We start from the raw sequence: 15,889 nt of genomic DNA, 5'->3' as shown, positions 1-15,889 counted from the left end.
GAACATACCCTAAGGGCGTTTTCACACGGCATAATTTCCGCTTGTGGAATTCCGCCTCAAATTAAAGCACATAGACTTCTATGGGATTCCGCACTCCCATTCACACTTCTGAATTTACGCTTGCGGAATTCCGCTAGGGAATTCCGAAAGCAGAAATTCAGAAGTGTGAATGGGAGTGCGGAATCCCATAGAAGTCTATGGGCTTTAATTTGAGGTGGAATTCCGCAAGCAGAAATTCAGAAGTGTGAATGGGAGTGCGTAATCCCATAGAAGTCTATGGGCTTTAATTTGAGGTGGAATTTCGCAAGCGAAAATTATGCCGTGTGAATAGACCCTTAGGCTAGGTTCAGACTACGGAATCTCCGGGCAGAAAATTTCCGCCCGGAGATTCCGAGTTCCGCCTGCGCCGACTGAATTAGTCGGCGCTAGGACCGAGCGGACACTGCAGTCTCCTATAGACTGCTATGTGTTCCGCTAGGATTTTCGCCTGAAGAAAGAGCAACCCCTTTCTTCAGGCGGAAATTTTCTAGCGGATTTTTCATACGGATTTTCCGCTTCACAAATTCCGAAGTGTGAATTTGTGAACGGAAAACCATTCACTACACTATGCATTATAGTAAGCAGAATTTCTGCCGGAAATTTCAAAGCGAAAATTCCGGCGGAAATTCCGTAGTCTGAACCTAGCCTAAGAAGGAAAAGTAATGGAATTCTGGATATCGCAGGATATATAGACAAGTTCAAGATATGCATATGATGAAAAAATGCCTTTGGTTGTCTGAGCAAGCTGGGACTTGTAGTTTTGCATCCACCGTTGGCCCTCTGGTTCGGAAACAGTGAATTGGAGAGTAAAAGATCTGAAGCAGACACTCTCGGTCACGTTACTTCAGTCCTCTTTACATTAGTATCAGGCAATTATTCTATTTCATCGTTAATTTGGGGAAAAAATGTGTAATAATTTGAGAGCCGATTGTTGGACAACTAATTCAAAGTTTGAAATGCATGTTTCATTTTCTGACAGTAATCTGCAATACATTATTCATACTTCCGACATTCAGATGGCTCGTCTATAATGGAGAAATGATTGGCTTAATTTTCAACATATATATACTGGCAGCTCACCATGCAAATCATATATTAAGATCTCACATTCTGTTATTTCCCATTTTCTGCAGATTTATAAATCCCATACGGCGCGTTGGCGCGAGTGCGTAGATGTCATCGTATATCACTTTCAGTGGCTTTTCGCTCTTTCGTGTTTAAAATATTATCGAAAAGTAAACACATTTTAAGTTTGAATTTCTTTTAGTAGAATTGAAGTCGACCACAGAATCACTGAGTAAACATATGGGGCTTGTTTATTTTTTTTTATTTTTTTTTGAGGCTTCAGATATGTGAATTCTCAGTTTAGTTTTGTAACAAAATATATTGCGGTAACTTAGATGTTAAAGGGGTATTTCAGGATTCTTTTTTTTTTACTTCGGTGCTATGGGGGCCGTAAAGTTAGCGTAGTTCATAATATAGTGTCTGTATTTGTGGTTTGATGGGTTATATGCAATTCTTATGTGATCTTTGCCTTGATGTTCATTTTTAGCAGCAAACAAAATGAATGTTGTCTTGGGCTTCTTCCAGGTTGCAGTGCAGCCCGAAACATTATGGGGGGTATTTATCAAAGGATTTATGTGTTTTTTTTTTCACGTAACTTTGGCGCAATATTTTGGCACAGTGTCTTTTTGCGCCAAAGTTTGGTGCATCTTCTCCACTGTCATTTTTACAACTTTCTCAAAATCACACGGTCCTGTGTGTGATTTTTAACTTTAGTCAGTAATTCATCATTTGCGCCAATCGATCTTTGGTGCAATTTTGCGCCTTTAGGTTTTTTTTTTTTGGCGCGAATCACCGCCAAGAAATTTTGCACATGGAAAACACACTTAGCAATGTCAGAAAATGTAAAGGCGTCAAAATACATTTAAAATTTTTTTTTGCGAAAGCAGCGACGCCTCCGGGGCTGCACAATACTATCCTGCGACATAGTTGTCTCTGAGGAACCTTCACCCTCCGTTGAGCCAGCATTGGACATGGCCACACAGGCTCAGGAAAAGGTAAGCACTAAAGCAGTGGTCTCCAACCTGCGGACCTCCAGATGTTGCAAAACTACAACTCCCAGCATGCCAGGACAGCCAACGGCTGTCCGGGCATGCTGGGAATTGTAGTTTTGCAACATCTGGAGGTCTGCAGGTTGAAGACCACTGCACTAAAGTAACCAAAAATAAATAAAAAATACTCAAGTTCAAAATAAAATCCATTTCACACAAAAGAAAAAAACTCATGTCGCTTGCTGATATACTGCAGGAGGGACTCCGAAATGGCTGTTCTACATGGTAAAATACGCATCCTCTGTGGCGGTAAGTTCTGTGTAAAAGGCGCTGTGAACAGCTGATTTCAACATTTGAGCCAAAATTACTAACAACGTGCGCCAAATGATAAATTTGGTGCATGTCCACGAAAACCAAAGTGAAAAAAAAGAGTAAAAAGAAACTGTCAACAGGCAAAATTGATAAATACCCCCTTATATCACTAGTCAGGTTTCAAAGGAGCCTGTCGGCTTCAATGGGTGGAGAGACCATTGGGTGGGAAGGAGATCATTTTCCACAGTGCTGCAGGGAATTCAAATAGCTCCAGAATCAACTGGCTCCAGAAAGTTAAACAGATTTGTAAATTACTTCTATTAAAAAATCTTAATCCTTTAAGTACTTATGAGCTGCTGAAGTTGAGTTGTTCTTTTCTGTCTAAGTGCTCTCTGATGACACCTGTCTCGGGAAAAGCCCAGTTTAGAAGCAAATCCCCATAGCAAACCTCTACTCTCTACTCTGTGCAGTTCCCGAGACAAGCAGAGATGTCAGCAGAGAGCACTGTTGCCAGACAGAAAAGAACAACTCAACTTCAGCAGCTGATAATTATTGGAAGGATTAAGATTTTTTAATAGAAGTAATTTACAAATCTGTTTAACTTTCTGGAGCCAGTTGATATATATATATATATATATATATATATATATATATATATATATATAACAGTTTTTTCCTGGAATACCCCTAACGACCAAGGACGTAAATTTAGGTCCTGGTGCATCAGTACTTAGCACACGAGGACATATAATTACATCCTGTACATGATCGCGAGCATCGGAGCAATGCTCGGATCATTCAGGGCTGGTCCCAGCTGCTGATCGCAGCCAGGGACCCACCGGTAATTGCTGACATCCATGATCGCGCGGATGAGTGCTATTAACCCCTCAGATGTCATGATCAATACAGATCACAGCATCTGCGGCAGTGCGGTCAGAAATATGGATGATCGGATCACCTGATCAGCGCTGCCATGGTGATCCGATCATCCAGAACGGCGCACGGAGGTCCCCTCACCTGCCTCCGCCGCCTTCCACGGGTCTTCTGCTATGGTCTGAGATCGAGCAGGCCAGAGAAGAAGATGACTGATAACACTGATCAGTGCTATGCCCTATACATAGCACTGAACAGTATTAGCAATCAAAGGATTGCTATAAATAGTCCCCTATGGGGACTATTAAAGTGTAAAAATAAAAGTAAAAAAGTTTTTTAAAAAAGTAAAAAATTTGGAAAAAATCCCCTCCCCCAATAAAAATGTAAAATGTCCTTTTTTCCTATTTTACCCCCATAAAGTGTAAAAAAAAAAAAATTATGCACATATTTAGTATCACCGTGTGCGTAAATTTGCGAACTATTAAAATATAATGTTATTGATCCCGTACGGTGAACGTAAGGGAAAAAAAAGCTAAATTGCTGCTTTTTAGTCACATTTTATAAAAAAAAATGTGACATCCAGAAACAATAGAAGAAGTGAAGATAAAATGGTGCTGACATATATTACTGCTGTAATTGTCAACACTGTGAAATAAGCGAAGCAGGATATGGAGTGTAGATGTCCCAATTGTGGATCATAGGGGGTGCTTCACGGAAACAAGGAATGAATCAAATATACCGATACCAAGAAAAGTGAAAATGGAGCACTCACCCGATAGATAACCTTAGTGATAAGTAGCATCCCAAACAGGGTCTTCGGCAGGGAAGCGGTAGATGGAACGGGGGGGTTCAGACGCCAGCAACGGTCCGTATCACGCCAATGGGCACTTTGTAAGGCCTGATGAAGCGCCGATTGGCGTGATATGGACCGTTGCCGGAGCCTGAGCTCCCCCCATTCCATCTACCGCCTCAGCGGTGCAGAGACACTGTTTGGGATGCTACTTATCACTAATCTATCGGGTGAGTGCTCCGTTTTCACTTTTCTTGGTATTGATATATTTGAAAAAGTTATAGGTCATCAAAATAGAAGACGAGGAGGAAAAAATTAAAATGCGTTGTTAGGTCACGGCTCCACCCCTTTGTGACGTCACATCCCCTCAATACAAGTCTATGGGAGGGGACGTGGCAGCCATCACGTCCCCTCCCATAGACTTGCATTAAGGGGGCGGGCTGTGATGTCATGAGGGGGCGGAGCCATGACACAACGATGCTTCAGCCCCTGTATCGACGAACATTATGCACAGAGCGAGTGTGCTCTGTGCAGTAATGATAGCGGGGTGCCGCAGCAGAGATCCCGGGGGTCCCCAGCAGTGGGACCCCGGCGATCTGACATCTTATTCCCTATCCTTTGGATAGGGGATAAGATGTCTAGGGGCGGAGTACCCCTTTAACCTCTTCAGGACACAGGGCGTATGGATACGCCCTGCATTCCGAGTCCTTAAGGACCGAGGGCGTATCCATATGCCTGTGGGAAATCCGGTGCCCACCGCTAGCCGGTTGGGGACCGGAGCCGGATGCCTGCTGAAATCATTCAGCAAGCACCCCGGCACATCGCCCAGGGGGGTCCTGAGAAATTCAGACATGCAATTTTCTCCAATTCCGCGATGATCCGGTCTCTGGTGACCCGATCAACTGGAAAATAGGGCTGATTGGAGCTGTCAGCAACAGCCCCGATCAGCCTAAGGGATAGGAGTGAGGTCGCAAAGCTGCGATCTCCTCCTATTCCCTGCCATTAGCAGAACGGAGTTCTGACCAATGGCAGCGCAGGACAGTGGGTTGCCATGGCAACCCCCGTTCTGCCCACCCCTGGATGTCGAGGGGATCTGGGAAGAAGATGGAGGCCGTACCTGCAGGAGAAGATGCCTGGGGACCTGGGATCTTTGCTGGAGCCTGCTGGATACTTGCTAAGGTAGGGAATCGACGGTGGGGGCGGGGGGGGGGGGGGGGGTTGAAAGTGAAAGCAAAACGATCTTTACTGTGGCAACCACTAGGAAGGCCAAACTGCAACTCCCAGCATGCCTGGGCAGTCGAAGCATCCTGGGAGTTGTAGTTTTGCAACATCTGGAGGGTCACAGTTTGGAGACCACTGTTACAGTGGTGCCCAAACGGTAGCCCTCCAGATGTTGCAAAACTACAACTCTCAGCATGCCTCGACTGCCCAGGCATGCTGGGAGTTGTAGTTCTGTAACATCTGTCCCTTCAGATTTAGCAATTTTCATGACATTTTTGAAAATTGCTGCTCTACTTTGAAGCTAAAATATGTCCATTTTATGATGCCAACATAAAGTGGACATATTGTATTTGTGAAGAAAAATAAAATTTATTTGGAATATCCATTTTCCTTACAAGCAGAGAGCTTCAAAGTTAGAAAAATGCAACATTTTCATGAAATTGTGTGAAAAAAGGATGCAATTAACGCCGAAAATTTACCACTAAAATAAAGTAGAATATGTCACGAAAAAACTATCTCAGAAACAGAATATTCTGTAAAAGCGTTTTCGCGTTATTAATTCGTAAAGTGACGGTGGTCAGAATTGCGAAGAAGGGCTCAGTCCTTAAGGTGAAAAAGGGTTGCGTCCTTAACCTCTTAAGGACCAATGACGTTGTGGAACGTCATGGCACCCTGGGCTTTAAGGACCAATGACGTTCCACAACGTCATGGCGTTTTCCGGTCTCTGCCGCTCGCCGGGCAGAGATCGGAACTGGGTGCCTGCTGAAATGCTTCAGCAGGCATCCAGGGCAAATCGCCCTTGCGATCTGCGGCGATACCGGGCTGATCGGGTCTCTGGGACCCGACCGCCCGGTAATTTTGCATGATCCCGGCTGTCACAGACAGCCAGGACCATGTTAAAGAATAGGAGCGAGGTGGCAAGCCTGCCACCTCCTCCGATCCCCTGCGATCCGTCAGTTAACTAACCGACCAATCGCAGGGGGGGGGTTACTTCCTCCCATCCTGCCCGGCCCCTTGAAGTCCGGGGAGGACGAGAGGAAGACCGGAGGACGCGGCGGGGAGCGGGAGAGTGCTGGGGATCGGCCCCGGTACTTACCTCGTCCCTGAAGACCCGGATCCCGACTGCGGCAGCGGCGACAGGTGAGTTGATCTTCAGCCGCGGTCGGGCCCTTTACAGCAATGCACGTCACCGTAAAGCGACATGCATTGCTGTAATGGGACCCTGTAATCTACAACTCCCAGCATGCCCAGACAGCCCTTGCCGTCTGGGCATGCTGGGAGTTGCAGTTTTGCAACATCTGGAGGTCCACAGTTTGGAGACCACTGTGCCCTTCCAGATGTTGCAAAACTACACATCCTCAGCATGCCCTTACTGTCCAGGCATGCTGGGAGTTGTAGTTCTGTAACATCTGGCCCTTCAGATGTTGCAGAACTACAACTCCCAGCATGCCTGGACAGTTTTGGCATACTGGGAGTTGTAGTTTTGCAACATCTGGAAGGGCACAGATTGGGAACCACTGTATTAGTGGTCTGCAAACTGTAGTCCTCCAGATGTTGCAAAACTACAACTCCAAGCATGCTGGGAGTTGTAGTTCGGCAACATCTGGCTCTGAAGATGTTGCCGAACTACTTCTCCCAGCATGCCTGAGAATGTTTGGGAGTTGTGGTTTTGCAACATCTGGAGGCACACTGGTTGGGAAACATTGTCTGTTTCCTAACTCAGTGTTTCCCAACTTGTGTGCCTCCAGCTGTTGTAAAACTATAACTACCAGCATGCACTGATGGACTGTGCATGCTGGGAGTTGTGGTTTTGCAACAGCTGGAGGTCCCCTCCCCTCTTTGAATGTACAGGGTACACTCACATGGGCAGGGGGCTTACAGTGAGTATCAGGCTGCAAGTTTGCGATGCAGCTCAAACTCGCAACGGGAAACTCGCTGCAACCCCCCGCCAGTGTGACTGTACCCTAAAAACACGACACTACACTACACTAACACAAAATAAAATAAAAAGTAAAAAAACACATACATATACACATACCCCTACACAGCCCCCCTCCCCTCCCCAATAAAAATGAAAGCATCTGGTACGCCACTGTTTCCAAAATGGAGCCTCCAGCTGTTGCAAAACAACAACTCCCAGTATTTCCGGACAGCCGTTGACTGTCCAGGCATGCTGGGAGTTTTGCAACAGCTGGAGGCACCCTGTTTGGGAATCACTGGCGTAGAATACCCCTATGTCCACCCCTATGCAAATCCCTAATTCAGGCCTCAAATATGCATGGCGCTCTCACTTTGAAGCCCTGTCATATTTCAAGGCAACAGTTTCGGGCCATATATGGGGTATCACCGTACTCGGGAGAAATTGCCTAACAAATTTTGGGGGGCTTTTTCTCCTTTCACCCCTTATGAAAAGGTGAAGTTGGGGGTCTACACCAGCATGTTAGTGTAAAAAAAAGAATTTTTTACGCTAACATGCTGGTGTTGCCCCATACTTTTCATTTTGACAAGAGGTAAAAGGGAAAAACGCCCTCCGAAATTTGCAATGCAATTTCTCCCGACTACGGAGATACCCCATAAGTGGGCGCAAAGTGCTCTGGGGACGCACAACAAGTCCCAGAAGGGAGAGTGCACCATGTACATTTGAGGTGATTTGCACAGGGCTGGCTGATTGTTACAGCGGTTTTGACAAACACACAAAAAAAAAAAAACCACATGTGACCCCATTTCGGAAACTACACCCCTCACGGAATATAATGAGGGGTGCAGTGAGAATTTACACCCCACTGGTGTCTGACAGATCTTTGGAACAGTGGGCTGTGCAAATTAAAAATTTTGTACAGCCCACTGTTCCAAAGATCTGACAGACACCAGTGGGGGGTAAATGCTCACTGTACCCCTTGTTACGTTCCTCAAGGGGTCTAGTTTCCAAAATGGTATGCCGTGTGGGGGTTATTTTGCTGTCCTGGCACCATAGGGGCTTCCTAAATGCGACATGCCCCCCCGAGCAAAATTTGCTCTCAAAAAGCCAAATATGACTCCTTCTCTTCTGAGCATTGTAGTTCGCCCGTAGTGCACTTCAGGTCAACTTATGGGGTACCTCCATACTCAGAAGAGATGGGGTTACAAATTTTGGGGGGTATTTTGTGCTATTAACCCTTGCAAAAATGTGAAATTTTGGGGGGAAACACACATTTTAGTGACATTTTTTTTTGTTACGTATGTAAAAGTCGTGAAACCCCTGTGGGGTATTAAGGCTCACTTTATTCCTTGTTACGTTCCTCAAGGGGTCTAGTTTCCAAAATGGTATGCCATGTGGGTATTTTTTGCTGTCCTGGCACCATAGGGGCTTCCTAAATGCGACATGCCCCCGAGCAAAATTTGCTCTCAAAAAGCCAAATATCACTCCTTCTCTTCTGAGCATTGTAGTTCACCCGTAGTGCACTTCAGGTCAACTTATGGGGTACCTCCATACTCAGAAGAGATGGGGGTTACAAATTTTGGGGAGTATTTTCTGCTATTAACCCTTGCATAAATGTGAAATTTGGGGGGAAACACACATTTTAGTGACATTTTTTAAAACATTTTTTTACATATGCAAAAGTCGTGAAACACCTGTGGGGTATTAAGGTTCACTTTATTCCTTGTTAAGTTCCTCAAGGGGTATAGTTTCCAAAATGGTATGCCATGTGTTTTTTTTTTCCTGTTCTGGCACCATAGGGGCTTCCTAAATGCAACATGCCCCCCAAAAACCATTTCAGAAAAACATACTCTCCAAAATCCCCTCGTCCCTCCTTCGCTTCTGAGCCCTCTACTGCGCCCGCCGAACAATTTACATAGACATATGAGGTATGTGCTTACTCGAGAGAAATTGGGCTACAAATATAAGTATACATTTTCTCCTTTTACCCCTTGAAAAATTCAAAAATTGGGTCTACAAGAACATGCAAGTGTAAAAAATGAAGATTGTGAATTTTCTCCTTCACTTTGCTGCTATTCCTGTGAAACACCTAAAGGGTTAAAACGCTGACTGAATGTCGTTTTGAATACTTTGGGGGGTGCAGTTTTTATAATGGGGTCATTTATGGGGTAATTCTAAGATGATGACCCTCCAAATCCACTTCAAACCTGAACTGGTCCCAGAAAAATTGTGATTTTGGAAATTTTGTGAAAAATTTGAAAATTGCTGCTGAACTTTGAAGCCCTCTGATGTCTTCCAAAAGTAAAAACTCGTAAATTTTATGATGCAAACATAAAGTGGACATATTGTATATGTGAATAAAATTTTTTTGGGGGAATATCCATTTTCCTTACAAGCAGAGAGCTTCAAAGTTAGAAAAATGCAACATTTTCAATATTTTCATCAAATTTTGGAATTTTTCACTAAGAAACGATGCAAGTATCGACAAAATTTTACCAATAACATAAAGTAGAATATGTCACGAAAAAACAGTCTCGGAATCAGAATGATAGGTAAAAGCATCCCAGAGTTATTAATGCTTAAAGTGACAGTGGTCAGATGTTCAAAAAACGCTCTGGTCCTAAGGTGTAAAATAGCCTGGTCCTTAAGGGGTTAAGGGGTTAAGGTCCAAATGGGCTCAGTCCTTAATGCTACGCTACAGGGGATGTAAAGTTAGTGTGGTTCATAATATAGTGTCTGTACCTGTGTGATGGTGGTCTTGCAATTCTATTGTGATTTGTGCCACAATATATTTATTGGAGCCATCCTGTGCTGAAGTTTCCACAATGACTTCTATATATATATATATATATATATATATATATATATATATATATATATACTTACATATATTATTACTTTAACTAGTAAAGCAAAGTTAATAAGCCACTAAATAAAGTCCTGTTTTGGGAATATAGGCTAAAACATTTTATAGTTTTTATAACTCTATAATATAATAATTATATATATATATATATATATATATATATATATATATATATATATATATACCCTAGACTCTCATATAGAAGCAAAAAATTGGGAAACTTGTCTGGGTTTTCTTTACTCCAGTGCTGAAGAGTGGCCAGGTCAAGTCACTAGAAGAACTTGGAAAACTGAAGGCTGAGGGTTTGGAAAGAGGACTGCAGGCATGCAAAGATCTTGCAAGAAAGCAGTGTTGAGAAAATAATAACAAATATTAAAATAAATTTTGAATTTTTTTTTAAATATATAATTGCCAAAAAGAAAAACAAATCTAAAAGTATCTCTTAAAGATGCGACCATGGGAATATAATTATTGAGAACAAATAACAGATTTATTTGACCAATCACTGATAACAGGAGTCGTCCCCGAAGAATGAAAATTAGCAACTACAGGCCAGTGAGCCTGACATTAATAGTTGGGAAATGAATGGAGACCCTACTAAAGGATAGGATTGTGGAACATCTAAAATGCCATGGATTGCTAGATAAAAAACAACATGGCAATCCATGGCATTTTATACTGTATGTAGAAACAACCACTCTTCCAATGCTGATTTATCACATACTATATGAGGAAGACTTACAGTCTTATTATATTAGTCAAAGATGTACTCCACCGGCCAGCGTTTGAAAATGTAGTTCCGAACACTGTTTACGTGATGCGGGATCGGCCACGCCCCTTGTGATGTCATGGTCTGCCCCCCAATGCATTTCTATGGGAGACTTGCATTGGGGGCAGGGTCATGATGTCACCAATGGCGTGGCCAGTTCAGAACGCTGGCCAGTGGAGAACCCCTTTAAGCTGTGTTGACAAAAGAACATACTGAGCCCCTTTACTATTGCCTTTTTAATCTTCTTAATCAGTAACATGCAATGTGATAAAAGAAAAGAAAAAGAGTATATTGTAAATGTAGTTTATACTGTATTTTCCACACCAAAATGCATGTATTAGAAATCATAAGATCTCATTATATGACTGAAGAATGAGAGTTACCTTTGATTGCAAACACTATTTTTTTCTCGTATATGCCAGGACATTCAAACAGCCCAAGGTTATAGGAGATTTATGAAAACCTGTCTAGAGGAAAAGTTGCCGAGTTGCCCATAGTAACCAATCACATCACTTCTTTCATTTTGCAGAAGAAAGAAAGAAGCGATCTGATTGGTTGCTATGGGCAACTGGGCAACTTTTCCTCTGCACAGGTTTTCACAAATCTCCCCCATAGTCTTTGATAGTCGATTTTCTATTATTACCATATATTTTCTATCCTGATACGTATGGTCTCGGAGTGTTTTCTTATACGCTTTGTACAATGTAAGGAGGAGAGATTACAAGCTGTGTCCATGAGCTTTGTGACTCATATCACCCATGATGATCATATAGCCTGAAATAAAATAGTCAGCATGTTCCTGCGGCAGTCTTCATATCACTGCCCGACAAATAGTGACATGAACGATTTAACAGATGACTTATTACCGTATAAATTAATGTACTCTAAACCAAGGAGGAGGGATGTAAATTTTAGATTACTCAAAGACAAACTACCCAAGTGCTGCACTGGCCCTAGTGTTGAGCGGCATAGGCCATATTCGAATTTGCGATATTCCGCGAATATATGGATGAATATTCGCCATATATTCACTAGGTTCGCATATTCGTAATATTTGCGTTTTATTTTCGCACATGCGACAATTCGCATATGCGAAAAATAGCATAGGCAAAAATTAACATAAGCAAAAATTTGCATATACAAAAATTAGCATAAGCGAAAATTCGTATATGCGAAAATCCACACGCCAGTCTCACACAGTAGTATTAGAGCCTTCTTTACACCGCACAAGCTGGAAGCAGAGAGGGATGATCACTGTGATGTGTACTGTGAAAAAAAAAAAAAGAATATTCGCAATGCGAATTTTATTCACGAATATCGCATATGCGAATATTCACGAGCAACACTAACTGGCACCCTACTTCTCACACTTTTAAAATTTTTATTATAATTCATAACATTTTTTTTTTATAGAAATTGATACGTGATTCATACAGAGTATATTTAAATTGCATCGTAAGCATCAAACCTTCATATAGTGAATGGTAGATACCATGCTACAATACCCCTATACAGATTGTGGAACCACTATACACTGTTCCTTAGCAGTGCCTATAGTGAGTTAGGTACAAAACAGACTTATTAATGTATCTCTAATCATATATAGTGTCAATGGACTGTGTTATAGAGTATTGTACAATTCAGGGGCATAAGTCAAAGCACCTAGGCCCCAATCCATGGTCAGTAACAAGGAACCAACCACTTGCCATGTATGTTACTGCTGGCTTCTTTTCAGATAATAGGGTCCTGGGGGGAGATTTATCAAAACCTGTGCAGAGGAAGAGTGGTGCAGTTGCCCATAGCAACCAATCAGATTGCTTCTTTCATTTTCCACAGGCCTCTTTAGAGGCCTGTGGAAAATGAAAGAAGCAATCTGATTGGTTGCTATGGGCAACTGCACCACTCTTCCTCTGCACAGGTTTTGATAAATCTCCCCCCTGGAGTCTCCCTAGAAACCAGGCCTTAGGTACAACAACTGCTATTATTTATTATTTATTTATGTATTTATTTTTTGCTATGTACGTTTTTAGAATGTATTATTAAACCATATCATCTGAAGCAGGGCTGGTGCAAGGATTTTTGCCACCCTAGGTGAAAGCTGATTTTGCCACCCTCTTGCCCCTGCCCATTATCTCCACCCTTTGACACACTGCTTCTCAAGTAATCACCTTACTATTGGGGTGACACTGTAACAGGGGAAGTGGTGCTAGCTGGCAAGTTTCTTGCGGCAGGCAGAGCATCGCCCCTGTCAAGAGGGAGCTCTAGGCAGTTGCCTATTTTGCCTTAAGGCAGAGCTTGTCCTCATCTGAAGGACATCTACACCATCAGAGGAGGAAAAAAAAAACACAGAAACCTCTGCGGCCATATTCATATATGTCCAACTATCCAGCGCAACCTCAGATTAGTACACAATAAGCTTGTTGTATTAAACTAGGCCTCCCATCAGGTTCCTCATTGGAAGCAATGATTCATAACACAAGGCCAATGGAGGAATCAATATAGTTCAATTTCAGAGTGATTGTGCCGGATTGAAACATGCTACGTGCAACCATGACAGATGGCAACCATGCTAGACCACTGGACACCGGATCTATGTAATCCCAGTGAAGCAGGTTTTATCTATTCCAGGAATCGATCCTCATCCCTTATGGTGAATATGGATTCCATAGAGGGAGAACTTGGACTCAGGAACCCTCTCTACAGTATTATTCCTAAGCAGAGAGCTTATCTCTCTCTCTCTCTCTCTCTCTCTCTCTCTCTCTCTCTCTCTCTCTCTCTCTCTCTCTATATATATATATATATATATATATATATATAAAATTTTCCAGCTCCATTGTGTGCAGCAAACATAAAAAGTAATGTATCATAAAAATTGCGGTGTCAGTAAATATGGCCTGAAAAATTAAAGGGGTATTCCGGGAAAAAACATTTTATCCCCTATCCAGAGCATAGGGGATAAGATGTATGATCGCGGGGGGCCCGCTGTTGGGACCCCCCGCGATCTCCCTGCAGCACCCGCATTCTATGCGTTAGCTGCATCTCCAGTTTCGGAAACCTCCGGGTTTCCGGGACTGGGCATGTGATATCACGCCACGCCGCCTCTATTCATGTCTATGGAAGGGGGCGTGACAGCCATCACGCCCCCTCCCATAGACACGAATGGAGGGGGTTTGACGTCACGTCACGTCCCCAATGCCGGAAACCCGGAGGTTTCCGAAACTGGAGACACAGCTCCCGCATAGAATGCGGGTGCTGCAGGGAGATCGCGGGGGGTCCCAGTAGCGGTCCCCCCGCGATCAGACATCTTATCCCCTATTCTTTGGATAGGGGATAAAATGTTTTAGCCGAAATACCCCTTTAACTCACACAATGCTGCCCAAATATTATCTCATATTCCTGCCTAGGAAACAATATAAACAACATCTGTCCCATATGTCCCAACACGTTTCCCCCTTATATAGTTGCTCACAATAGCGTGGTTCATCAAGGGCCGTGAACGCTCTCGTAATGTTAAGGGTAGATGTATGAAAGGGAATGTACCTCCCATCATATGCTTTAACCCCTTAAGGACCATGGGTTTTTCCGTTTTTGCACTTTCGTTTTTTCCTCCTCACCTTTTAATAATCATAACCCTTTCAATTTTGCACCTAAAAATCCATATCATGGCTTATTTTTTGCACCACCAATTCTACTTTGCAGGGACATCAGTCATTTTACCCAAAAATCTACAGCAAAACGAAAAAAAAAAATCATTGTGCGACGAAAGTGAAGAAAAAATGCAATTTTTTAAGTTTTTGGGGCTTCCGTTTCTACGCAGTACATTTTTCGGTAAAAATGACACCTTATATTTATTCTGTAGGTCCATACGATTAAAATGATACCCTACATATATAGGTTTGAGTTTGTCATACTTCAGTAAAAAAATATAACTACATGCAGAAAAATGTATACGTTTAAAATTGTCATATTCTGACCCCTATAACTTTTTTATGTTTCCACATATGGGGCGGTGTGAGGGCTCATTTTTTGCGCCGTGATCTGAAGTTTTTATTGGTACCATTTATCAGACTTTTTGATCGCTTTTTATTCATTTTTTCATGATATAAAAAGCAACCAAAAATACGTTATTTTGGACTTTTGAATTTTTTTGCGCCTACGCCATTGACCGTGCGGATTACTTAATGATATATTTACTTAATGATATATTTTTATAGTTCGGACATTTAAGCACGCGGCAATACCACATATGTTTATATTTATTTTTATCTACATGGTGTTTTTTTTTTATGGGAAAAGGGGGGTGATTTGAACTTTTATTAAGGAAAGGGTTAAATCACATTTATTAAATCTTTCTTTACACTTTTTTTGTGATGTTATAGCTCCCATAGGGACCTATAACACTGCACACCCTGATCTTATACCCTGTCCACTGCAAAGCCATAGCTTTGCAGTGATCAGGGTTATCGGCGGTCGATTGCTCAAGCCTTAATCTCAGGCTTGGAGCAATCAATCGCCGAGGGGACACGCCAGAGGCAGGTAAGAGGACCTCCGCTCGTGTCCCAGCTGATCGTGACACCGCATTTTCACTGCGGTAGTCCCGATCAACCCCGCTGAGCAGCCGGGCAGCTTTCACTTTCTGTTTAGACGCGGCGTTCAACTTTGAATGCCGCATCTAAAGGGTTAATAGCGCGCGGCACCGCGATCGCTGCCGCGTGCTATTGGCCCCGGGTCCCGGCATCATATACATGCCGGGACCGACCCGACCCCGCATTATATCGCGGGAGCCGGCCAAGGACGTAAATATACGTCCTTGGTCGTTAAGGGGTTAAATAACTGCTAATTGGTAGAAAACATTACTGATAATGAAAAGGATACAATAAGTAGAGATAATAAAAGTTTAATATAAGTGGTATGTATAGTAAATATAGTAGGTAAGTGGCTTTTAAAAATGATTACAGAAAAGTATATGAAAAATACGGGTATTAATTTATGATAAACTGTCCTTATTAAAACCTAGTATTAACCCTACCTATCTAGAATGCAGAGT

The sequence above is a fragment of the Hyla sarda genome, chromosome 8 (genome assembly GCF_029499605.1).
Source record: "Hyla sarda isolate aHylSar1 chromosome 8, aHylSar1.hap1, whole genome shotgun sequence".
NCBI lineage: Eukaryota > Metazoa > Chordata > Amphibia > Anura > Hylidae > Hyla > Hyla sarda.
This window is presented reverse-complemented; position numbering follows the sequence as displayed.